We start from the raw sequence: 13,020 nt of genomic DNA, 5'->3' as shown, positions 1-13,020 counted from the left end.
CTCGCGCCCGCTCCGGCTCCGCGCGCGGCGGCGGTTGGGGCCGGGAGCGCGCGGGGCCTGCGGGCACCCGCCGGTCTCACTCCCCGCCGCGGGGCGGGGGGAGGTGCGGCTCTGGCGCCTCGGCGGCGTTTCTGAGATGCTTCGGGCCCGCAGCGTGCGGCTACGGCCGGCGGCGGCGAGACATCGCCATCTCTGGAGAGAGAGACGTGCCGCGGGGCAGATCGCGCCCTAAATGGCACCTGTGCCCCGCCCGCCCCGCGCCGCTGCCCTCCCCCGGCCCGGCGGGCCGACAGCTCCGCCCGGGGTCTCGCCTCAGCCGCCGGCCGGCCACGCGCGGGGAGAGCCCCGCCGGACGCAGGGGCCCGCCAAGGCCCGTGCTTCCTCGGGGCAACCTGTAAACGGTGCAGCGATCCCCCTTTTTCCCCTCCTAGACCCGTAACGGATTAGTTCGTGACACGGCTGTGTTTTTACAGTATCGAACGGATACCTGACCCTAGGAGGAGACGCTGCCCTGCGGGAGCTGTTGCTGAAGCACAACCCTATGCGAAAAACATCAGAAGACAGAAAGGTCAACAAGCGTAATTCTTATCTCGGAACTTCCTTTAATTGTGCCACCATCCTCAAACCCTTGGGAAAAGAACACATGTGTAAAAATTCCATAGAAGAGGTACTGATGATATGACTTCTTTGAGCATAATACCTCAAAAACTCATTTGCTATCACACTCCTAAAGGTCAAAGTAAGAATAGCACAAAAAAATCATTCTCTGTCTCTCAGCTGACTGCAGAGGAACAGACTCCATTTACGCTCTGGCGTGGATCAAGAGCTTACCCCCTGAAGTTCCCTCTTTCCCCATTACTAAACGGAGCAGTGCCAGCCACGGCACACCACCAGCCCCATCACACCGTCTTATGGGTCAGCTCTAACGTATTATCCCTCATATATTGCTCAGCCAAGTAAATAATGGACCATTAATTAGGGATTTTGCAAAACTCAAGTGTAACAGGAGAGCTACTACATCAAAGCAGTTCTTAAAATAGTCAATAAGCCAGAGATCAAACCTGAGTGAAAAAGCTAAGACAGACTACATCTTAAAAATGTAAGAGCAACAATATAAGAGATGTCTTAAACAAGAGGAATTAAGTATTTATCAGCATGGTTAGTTTAAATCTTTATGATGGCTGCAGTATTATTCATGCCAGAAAGCAGTAAATGTGAAGCATAGAATAGAATAAACCTATTTGCCTCCTGCATGTCTAATTCCAATAGTCTCTTTTCTTCTGTTACAGTACATCATCTAAATCATTCTATTTGCTCTAAAACAACAGCAGAAAATCAGGTATCACTCACTACTTACTCTGTGTCACACTGATCAGCTAATATATTGCATTTCAGGCCCAAAATAAGACGTTTCCATTTTTCTTTTTTTCTTTTAGATGTCACCAAGCACAGACTGAATGTCATTCCATTCTAACAACTGCTTTGCTGAATTATTTTTCCCCGTTTATTCAAATAGGTATCCTGCACTCTTAAGGAATAATATGTCAGCAAAATGCGCCTATGGCCACCTTTTTGGATGGGGCACCATATTGATTCAATAACATCGAAGTTTACTAGATACAAAAACTGGGGGAGTTCCTCTAAGTTCCTCTAAGGAACAACCATGCCCTACATTATGCAATGAAATGTCAACATTTAAATATATTCATATTTAAAAAACATTAAAGAAAATGTAAACCAAAGTATTAGAGGAACTAGGTATTATCCAGCAAGCACTGAAACGCTTCAGTCTGCTCATCATAAAACATAGGAATCTTTCTGTGCTCTGCTCCAGTGAGTTCAGAGGCTCAGTTTGACTATAATAACTATTATACTCGTTTTCAAAATCATGAGTCTCATGCAGCCCAGCCTGGCTTGGATGGAGGGGTGGATCCTCATCCCTGCTAAAAATCAAACCGTTTCCGAGATGCAAAAGGGTAAATATTTTGACTCATGGACATACAAACCCATTAGCTAGACACTGATCCCAGGTGAAATAATGGAAAGGTCCACCCATATTCCGGTCTTTGTTAATTAAAGCAATGAATGGCGACAGCACATTCTGCTATACAATTAGCTGCAATCACAGGGCAGTGTTTGACAGCCTACATCCCTCCGGACCTACATTATCTTTTATGCAAGACAGCGTCAGGGCACAGCGCAGGCCAGTGGCTCCCTGGGGGCTGGGAGCCACAGGGGACCCCACAGGGTGGGTGCAGCAGGACATGACCTCGCGGCCAGGGCCCGGGGGGCAGCAGAGGGACAGACAAGAGCCCAGGCCTGGACATCAGCCCTGGAGTCGGGGTCCAGATCGGCAGGGCCCGTGGCCAGGTATAGGCACAGCCGGGGCTGGAGACCAGCACACCTCTGACAGTGCCGGGTCGAGTGAAACGGGGCTGGGGGGCCATGGGTGGCGAGGATCAAGTTAGACTGGTCAAGGCAATTAAGGCCTATTAAGTGCATTCAGGACCCTGATGAGTAGGACAGACATCTTCATTTTTAAAAATAAGTAAATGTTCAGCTGATAAAACTAATTGCAATTCCATTTTAAACTTGAGTTTCTCCAAGTTATTGATTTAGTGCCACAAGCCATTCTGATTCAAAACACCCTGTTTATATAGAAAAAACCTGACTAAAAACTGGCTCACTGACATTTCAAAATGTAATTGTCACTGGCAAGTTATCAATGAGTTGATGTGTTTCTAGTGGCATCCTTCTGGATGCTGATTCCTAAGCTGAAGGTATTTTGTCTTAGCAGACTAGGTGGTTGTATGAAGTCTTTGGAGATAATGTTTAGAAAGGATAGAAAGATCCATGTGTTCATTTGTTCAGCAAAGCACAGGCAATGCTGTGGCAAAAAGAACTAATGCAGTCTAGTGTGCATAAAACCTTGTCTTTGAGAAAGAAGATCTCTGTGCGCACACTGGTGAAGAAATGCTACAAAAAAAAAAAAAAACCTGCACCCACTTCTGATACTTACACAGCAAAATGGAAATATTAGCGATAGTTCAAAGACTACTGAAAAATTATCCAGGGAGCAGAAAACAAGCTAACTTACAATAGGAAGCTTCCACATTTCAGTTTATTCAGTTTCTGAAAGAAAAGACCTGACAAGAGACTGGATTACTTTGAATAGGTACTTAAATACAGAAAAGAGATCTTGATAGTATGACCTTTTCAGCCTCATTGACAAAGGCAATGGTATCCATTTGCTGGAAGCTGTAGCTAGACAAACTTCATGTTGACATTTCCTGACTGTGAGGGCAATTAAATATTTAAATAGTTTATACCAGGAGAGATAGCGGGTACACCTCTGCTTGGTTTTTAAACATGAGATTAGATATACTTGTTAAAGACTGGTTTTAATTCAGCTTTGGAAGAAATCCAGTTGTGTCCCAATAGGCAGCAAGACTTTGCTTACCGTCAAATAACATTGCAATATGCGACATTTTAAGTCAGAAGCCGTATTCTCTACTTGCAGACACCGTCCAGAAAGCAAGACCAATTGTCTCTGCTGTCCACAGGGATTTTGCCCATGTTTGGTCAGATGGTTACTGAAGTATTTGAGTTGGTTCCACAGAGAGAAATGAATGAGTGACACTGGTGGTTCTGAATATGGATGTCTGACGATTGTCAGGTTTGGGCTCATCACCTCACAGACCATTCAGCACTAGGAATGGGCCTCAGTTTACAATTTCCTATTTCTCTGGAAAGGCAGTTTTATCTGCACAGCTGATCTCTGTAGTGGTGTAACTGGTGATTTTCCAAAGCACAACAGGAAGAAAACCACCTTGACTCACTTTCAAGAAAATAATGTATGATGATGATAAAAATGTAAACCGTACAACACAAAAAATTCAAAACTTCTAAAGTACTAACTGTATAAAGATACTTGCCAAGTTCTTTTTAAAAATTGTCATGCAGAACTCTGGCAAAAAAATAAAATATGATAGGAAGCAAGATTGCTGTATTTTACAGTATAGAAACTCTACAGAGGCCAGTTCTTTAGCACAAGCTAAATTTCTTTCATGTGAATTTCACTTTGGCCCATTGGAGGATTCCTGAAGACTAGAAAGCCACCCCCTTCTTTTCTAGTTTGGGTCTAGGGTGGACCACAGCAAGACACAATTTTGGCACCACTTGGATAGCTCCCTGGGGCTGCTGTAACTGCCACAGGGGTCTGCCCAGTCTAGTTTCAAAGCAGCTTTTGAATTGCAAGAGATGTATGCACAAGTTAGACCCAAATCTGCTTCTTTATCCTCAGCTAAGTTTTAAACTGGAATTAGAAGATACATGAGGAACTCAGGAAGGACCAACTTAAAAAATATTATGACTGAGAAATGCTTTCTACTTCATTGTACAAAATACCAAGAAGCATAAGACACACATTTTCATGAGAAAAAAAAATACAAAAGACTTCCCACTAAAAATGGAAAAGAAAATGTCTGTCATTGTGAGAGTAGAAAGACTACAGAAACAGTTCTTGTGTTTGGTAGTTTGCCAATGAATCAGAAAGGGCTGGTAAAAATGCATTCATTGTGCAGAGCCCCCTCACTCTTGAAAAAACTCCTTTATTCACAGAGACAAGATTCTGCTCTCATATATAGCACGACAACTCCTGTTAAGTCAATGGGAGTTGACTTGCATTACGCAGAGGAGACTCTTGCCCAAATAGTCAGCATTTGTTTACAGAACGAAAAAGAGCTTCTAACTATTGTTGAAAACTATTTCACTGCTTATTTTTAATACAAAGGGCTCGAAGTGAGGGAAGTTCAATTTTTAGGTAATTTTACTTCATAACTATTAGGGGTTTTATCCATTTTATAACACATGCAGTAAGAGTTAAGTTTCAGAATTTTTTCATGGACAAGAAAAAGAGCTTCTTAATTAAAGCTGCTTTGAGAAGAGTTTATAATAATAAGGTATCCGTCTTAATTGCTGACATATTTTTCTCCCATTTTGAGCTAATACTTTGTAAACAGCAATTGAGTGAGGGACCACAGGCACTGTTACTAACAAGGTCTGTCTACAAGAGACCAGTGAAGTGCCAGGACTGAGGCAGAAACAGGAGCTGGGCAAGACAGCTGGCATTAGCTGATGGGTAACTCTGAGATGGGAGCTGAAAGGGCAGGGGCAAATGGGAAGGCATTAGGAAGGGAGGCTAAAAAGGGCAGATGAAGAACAGGAAAGGCAGGGTGAGGAGTCTGGGGCTGAAAATGAAGTTTAATGATGAAACTCAGTTAATTTTGTGAAGTGCTGCTGAAAGAGATGGTCCCTCCTCTCCCTCTTCCACTGTCCCTTCCAACCCTGGTTGTGACTTTTAGCATTGGTGTTTGTTTTACCCCATGATGACCTGATTCAGAGTCAACAGAAAGAAAATGTAACATACGAGTTTAGTTCCCTGACTGGGCTCACAAGGGAGACCAGGGCAGACAGCAGGAGGAATGGGACTACCCCTTTCGGTAGCAGCCCACAATTAGATTGGCAGAACCACATCCTGAGTTCAGCAGGGGACTTAGGCAGCAAGCCAAGGAGAAAGCCAGCACTGGCTAAGCCAGGAGCCTGAGGCTGAAATGAAGAGTCTATGACAACAGAAATCTGTTGAAAAATTGATGTTGGAGGGAATGAAAGGCCTGGAGAAGTGAGGTAGGGTTTGGAAGGATGGAGAAGGTAGAAAGCAATTGTGGGAGTCTCTGTCTTTGCTGGAGCACTGTGTCCTGCCCCTGAAACTACATTAGAAAATGCTAAATTTCACTATTCCTTTACCACCAAATTTTGTGATGCCAATTATGAGCCAATGTGCATATGTCATTGCCTTGTGTTATCATGGAAGATAACAACTTATTACTCTTATCAGTAATCAATGCATTCAACAGGCAAAAGTCTTTTGCAGTAATCTAATCTTATAGATAAGAGCAGTGGTATCATACCAACATGATGGTCTCATGATAGTACTGACATGTCTCTAGGTTGTTAAAAAATGGGAAAAAGAAAAGATAATTAAGCAAACAAAATGACAAAGGAACTTTGAACACCTGTAAATTAGAAAAATCCTAGAATTACAGTTCATACAGGTTGGTTAACAAATGACTAAAGACAAGCAAGAAAGACTCATTATGCAGCCAAACTTCTCCCCTGAAAGTGATACCCACAAAACCAAAAAGCTTTGGAAGACAAATTTTCATTTAAATTTTCCTGTTCTTTATCTGGTATGTCTGTTTAGACATCTATCACATGAAAGTGTTAATTTTTTTTTCATCCAGTTTTCCTTCCGCGTCTACATTTCCCTACTGATGTAAATTTAGTCTATACAATGCTGGTAGTTTGCGCAGATGACTGTGAAATACAATAGGTTGCCCCTCTAATTTACTTAAATGCTACTGAGAAATTGTTCCATGATGGGAACTAGTATTTTCAGTTTTCCCACTCCAACTTTCTTCTCCCAGTCCAGTCACTGATTCCCTTAGTGATCTTCAAGAAATCATTTGATTTAATTGTACCCCTATCAAGCCAGCTGGATAACTAAAGTAAAAAGCAGCTCTTCATTGAAAACCAAAGGCTATGCCTAAACTGTGCCTTCTTGAATAAACAAACACGGGTGAGACTAACACATCTTCCCTTGGGACCATCGTGAGGGAGTCCAGCATTCCAAATGCATTTCAAAACCTAGAAGATGGGTTCAAGTTTGGTCTTGAAAGACATTTTTGCTAATCCAGTAATTAACATGCTCGTTCTGCGTAGAATAAAGGATCTTAAATATTTAGAAGCATATTATCATAGTGTTTTTAAAAGAGTCACTATTTTTTAAAACATATTAATTTACTTGTTCACTTCAAACAGACTAGATTTCAACTGTTATGTTTTTAAAACGCTGGTGGCTTACTTAATGAATGCTTGTGACTCATAAGGCCTATTATTAGTCCTTCTGAGCATACATTAGCTAAAAAAAATTACAGCAAGCTAGCTTTTATGTGCTGTTTAGCAGAAAGTTCACTGTATTATATAAACCATTGCCATGTAGTTCTCCTTTAACTGTTATAAAATATATGGTAACCTACGTGTTTTGGGTATGTTTCGTTTTATTTCCTAATCCAAATACACACACCTTAGTGATGGTGGCATCAAACTGAAGTTATAAAAATATTTAACCAGCTGGTATATAGGAACAGCTCTTGACTGATACAGTCACCTGAGGTTATTTACTAACTCTTTGTGAATATTTCTGCCTTTCCATGAGAGCTAGATTTGTTAAAAGGCTAACCACCTTCATCTCATTAACCACAAATGATACCGAAGATGCTCAGCGTTTTTTCAGTGAAGTCGTACATCCATCTGTTCTTGACAGATTCATTTGTAGGGAGCATCCCTATAGTAAGTACAATTGTGGAATGCCCACACAAAAGTCACAAGGCTTACGAACTGAGATCATGTCAACTTTTTATGTTATGCAGTCAATCTATTTATACGATTTTGAAAGAGGAAGTTGGAAAAAAGAGAACTTTTGAAAATGGAAAATGACAGTCAGCATTTTTTTCCTAGTCTGAATGTGTGGGAATGCCACCATTACTCTATTTTTGGTCTGACTTTTTTACAGCATTTTTTGTCAGATTATACTACCCTTACAGCAAATTATTAAATAATTTTACACAAAATTATGATTCTTTGCGACTGATTTTTGTTGATTTTTAACTATCTGTGGTTTTGAAAGAGCAGTAGATACACTTTGTAGTCTATAACATAGTTTTATAAACAAATACTACAGGAATAATATAAAAGAGGATCAGAGCTACATAGGTTCCATATGCCCATTTCTTTCGATTCTGCAGACTCCTGCAGGTTTCATTCCCAGTAAATGCTACTGGATTTTCCCAAAAGTGCCACCAATAAAGGTTTTAAATTATTTTTAAATGGTATTTTCCAATTTCTCTCACATTTGAACAAGCACATACAACAGGCCTCCCTTTCCATTGCTGCCTAATCATAATACAACCCAAAAATGTTCATTCTACCTCCTACTGCCAGATGCAATCCTCTGACAGAAAACTATACTTAAAACCAGCACATTTAACTGATCTCTATATACTTTAAGGGCAACAGTGGTTACTACCAGATGATGGTAAAATACAAGTTTTTAAATATATAGTGGCTCCTGCAAAGTTTTTTTTGAGATTCATACTGCAGATAAAAACAACAAAAATCCACATTCAAGTGCTCACATAACATGTAAAACTGCTGTGTCTTCTCCCCATGCTGTTCCCCTGTGCAGGCGGAGATACTACCCATACAGGAATGGGATACTTCCCATACAGGAATGGAAGTATTTGAGTAGGAGGAGCAGGATTTAGTCCACTGAAAAACTGAAAGAAAACCCTGTCAAAACGTGGTCTGTTATAATCACAGAGCCTATGAGAAAATAAAATCTTAAACTACAAAAAAAACCCTGAGTATTAAAAAATAGACTGAAATGTTTTACATCCTTTTTACTGCAGTTCTTGGCTGCTGTAATTGTAATGGGTACTTTGTTGTTATAATACCATCAATCTTCATTTTTTATTTATTTGCTAAATTGTTTGCTAACAAAAGAAAGAGAAGATCATTTATAATAAAAGCCCATCTGCGTAGATTTGTGCAAACATAATTGCACATTCTAACATTCAGTCCGAAGACATATTGATAATATCTAACAGATCTATTTGTTAACAAATTTGGGGCCACAGAAATGGATTTTTTTTAATAATTCCGTAATACGAACAAAAGAAAGTACTTAGAGTCATCCTAAGGAGTAAATCTGGTTGTGATTTCTGGCAGAAATCACTGCGTAGTTTCCCTGTGTGGAAGATGATTTATGAAGCTGATGAAGGAACTGTGCTTCGTATGTGCTATGAAGACCGGCGCTGTGTTCTTAGCATTTAAAAACATGCTAAGCATAGTTGGTCACTGCACTGAACACACCTGTAGTGTTAAGGCTGCTGTAAAGCTACTATCCTTGCACTTCACGTCAAGTTGGACTACTGAAATCTGGCACACAGAAAAAGGTTATTAACAACGTTTTTAAAGGTTATTAACCAATACTTGAGAGGAACGACTGCTGTTGCCCTGCGTGACTATAGCAGAAAAATAGAGTTAATCACCTTTAAAACACTGAAGTCACTGAAGAGGAAATGGTTATTTGCATAGCTTGTTTCAGAGGACAGCAGGCGATGAATTCATATTCTTAACACAATGTATGCTATACAGCAGATTTCTTAAATCCATTATATATTGCCCAAAACAGTGTTCAAATAAATACTACACCAGGAAACACTAAACATCTGCCTTAAGTTTGACCATGAAATATAATTGTATCGGTTCCCTCCCCTTTGGTAATTGTCAAGTGGTTGAGATGATCTCAGTGAGAGCAGATTTTTTGTTAGTATCCTAAGTCATTACGTCAATACCCACAGTGAAGTCTAGGTAGGGCAGCTACAATATATGTCTTGTAAATATGCGTTCTGTATTTTAAAACATTCTTAGAAGGAGGCTTAATTTCAAATTTTTATATTAAATTAGGCCTCTTCACTTAATCATTAAGAATTCAAATTACCAAGATACAAACCCCATTCATCTTATCTACATACATTGATCTACACATACATACCCTTAAGTAAACTGGGAGACAAATAAGCCACAAATTAGTAACTCTGTATTTAGATGGGAGGAGGAATTGTTTATGCAGCATAAGGAACTGTCAGCAGTTATTGTTAAACAGTGTTCCTGAACACAGACCTAAGAAATTCTGCATTTAGGGGAAGCCAGTGGAGATTCAGGTTTTGCCATTAGTGCCATTTCTATAGTGGAAGACATAAAACCTTGTTTGCAGTCCTCAGCCGTTAACTTTGAAAAAGCTTGTATCTTTGTCCAAAAATCATCATTTAATTTTAATTTCCTGCATTGCATTAATTTACAAAGCTGTGAGTATTCTATTTTTATCATTGTCGTCTTTCCATTTTAATCATATTTAGGGCAGATTACTTATCCTGTGATTAACATGCAGGTGGAAGAATAACGCTGAAGAGTTAATGATGAGACAAAGACTGTATTTCTTTTACTAATTTGCTTCTGGCTTACGCATCAATTCTACATGTATATACTATCAAAATGGTATAGAGAGCAGAGCAGTAGACTTATTCTGGCTGCAGCCTTCTGAGGAGAGGGGAGCTGCCTGGAGAAGCACTGACCTTTCTGGAGAAGCAGCTCTGGAGCAGAGGGTGGGGAGGGCAGGCAGAGGCACAGCAAGCAGGGAATGGCAGGCAGGAAAGCTGACACGAACAAAAGGGTTTGCTTGAAACAGGGAAAAGGCTCAGAACCAGACCTAGAAGTAAGGGTGTTTCTATAGGAACCTAATGGGGAGCTGTGTAAATTATGTACAGATTAGGAGGCTGCTGAAAGTTGCCCAAATGGACGACAAAATTGAGTGGAGGGATTCGTCCCATAAGGCACACTGGGCAGGAGGTTATTTGCCAAGTTTTTAATCAGACTCCATTGATAAGCCTCAGCTTTCTCTGTAAAGAACTCTCTTGCTCTTGTTTGCTAATTTGTGTGCTAATACCATCTCACTTTAGAGATAGGAAGCTTTTGGTTTCTTTCAGCATGTTCACTTTGAGAAAAGACTGAGTAGGTCCACTTTAAAGCCTTTGGTGGCTCAGGGGTCTGACAGCTAAAAGTGATAAATATATATACGATACATTATATAAAAATTATGTACATGAATATGTAAATATAACAATCAGCTAAAAATGATGCGTGAGCTGTATTATCATATCTATTCCTGACAAGAGAAAAATTTAATTCCAGAAATTAATTCAGCCATAATTCTTCAGCTGCAGTTTTTTTTCTTTTTCTATTTTAGTACGTCCTTTGTTATTTGAGTTGTTCTTCAACAGCACAGTTTAGTAGCAGGAAAAAATGCAGCAAGGCTCATTTAAAATCTAAACCCAGGAGAGAAATTCCTGACAACGGATGTCTTGAATAGTCAAATATGATCTCCATTGTTAATCATACAGAAACTTTCCCTGTTTTTAATGTTCAATTGTAAAATCTGAAAAAAACTACAGTATCTTATTTTCTAACTTGGTTTCTGTAACACCAACGAAAATAAAATCCCATTGTGACATACATACTCTGCTGTTCCCTAGACATATGATTGCCACTTCTTTTGGGTCAAATCATACATAATAAATCAGTTTCTAGAGACAATTAGCTGATTAAGATTCCTATTAATTAAAAAATTCCTTCTTTCACATTTCTCACTTTTCTAAGTTTGTGTGCAGTTTGAGTCAGGTAGTGCTGGGTTCAGTATACTTCTTGTTTTGTTTTTAAACAACTTATTTCAGAATAAATCCTTTTGGCATCCGGAAACCTGAAGTATTCTTTCACTAGAGCTCATGGCTGTTGCTCAAATGAGAAAAGGACGACTATGTTTTTTCATAAGGGTACGTGCAATCCTAAAGACATTTCCTCCTGTACAGTTACAAATATTTTTTTCTAACTTTCTCTTTCATAACACTTTTTCCTGATCTAAAAAGGGTTGACATTAAGCACAAAGTAAGTAAAAACGCTGCTGTCTGAACTTGAAGCAGCAGAATAGCCTTAAAAATTCCTCAGGGTATCACTTAGAATTACACAGATAAGCATCTGTGACCACAGAGACTCTTGTAATAAAAAGATTTTTTAATTGAGTTCTACTGAGCACATACACTGTGCTCTCAAGCTGTTCAAGTGTCTCCTCCTGTGGCTCCCTCCCCATTGCTTTGCTTCTTTAACGAAATAAAAGCCCTTTAAGTTGACAAAAACATTTATGTTTTCACTAGAAACAGAAAACTGTACAAAGGGCTATGCAATAGTCTTTAAATTGTACACTGAGCAACTGAGAAACTGGTAAGTAAACCATCCCTCTAGAGGTGAATACACAAAACTTCATAGCAGTTAGATTAGTATGCACGCTGAAGTTAGACGGCGTAGTTCTAGCTTGATGGTTGTAGGCTACGTAAGTGTTTTTCACTTATTGTCGGAAAAGAAATTAATTTCTTAACAGTCCAAATACTTTCATATCATCTGGGTGACCCAAAGATACATGTCAAAGTCTGAAACATTATTTCTTCATTCTCTTATTTATCAATTCTGCTGGTAGAAGGATTAATTGCAGTCTACTAGCTACATAAAGGAAAAAACAAATTAATAGAGGATTGTTCACTTGGTTTACTATGAATTAGAACGTACCTGCAAGGAAAAAAATACTCAAACAGCATTTCCTCTTCTGCTATTGTAAAAAGAAAAAAATCATTGTTCATTTAAAATAATTGCTTTTACAGAATGAGTCTATTTTCTTCCTTACCGGAAGACTGCAGGGACAAAACACAATTAATGCATTTGCTGCCATTCCTGACTAAAATGAAGACTTAAAGCCCTGTATATCCTGTCTTAAACTGATTTTAAAATGTTTATTTTTCAGATAATGTCCAGATCATAGTCATTTCAGAACAACGGTTTATAGTCTGGAGCAGTGGCTGTTCCATGGATGTCAGAATAACAAATTATCCCTGTGTCCATCCAGACAAAAACTGGAAGACGTTTGCTAACACAGCTCACTAAATACAACTTCCTCCCCTCAAAAGCAGTAATTTCCATTATTGTTTTAATTTATAAATCTAAAATTAAAAACTTTCCCTCAATTTTAGTTCTAAACTAAGGACAAAACAGATACCTGTAGCTGATTAATCCCTCAATTAATTAGCCTTACATAAATACGATTGGGACAAAAGGCTGAAGGCGTGCACAGGATTTATGCTCTATTGCTACACAAGAAGATAATTTCATCACATGTCCACTGTCGGGTTTATTAGCACAATAAAATTAAAAACCATGGCATAGGGTATCCATGGCCAGCCTTTGACTTCAGACTCTACCAAACATCTTCATCTTCTCTTTCGCACTGAAAAAAGA

The sequence above is a fragment of the Gavia stellata genome, chromosome 11 (genome assembly GCF_030936135.1).
Source record: "Gavia stellata isolate bGavSte3 chromosome 11, bGavSte3.hap2, whole genome shotgun sequence".
Taxonomy (NCBI): Eukaryota; Metazoa; Chordata; class Aves; order Gaviiformes; family Gaviidae; genus Gavia; species Gavia stellata.
This window is presented reverse-complemented; position numbering follows the sequence as displayed.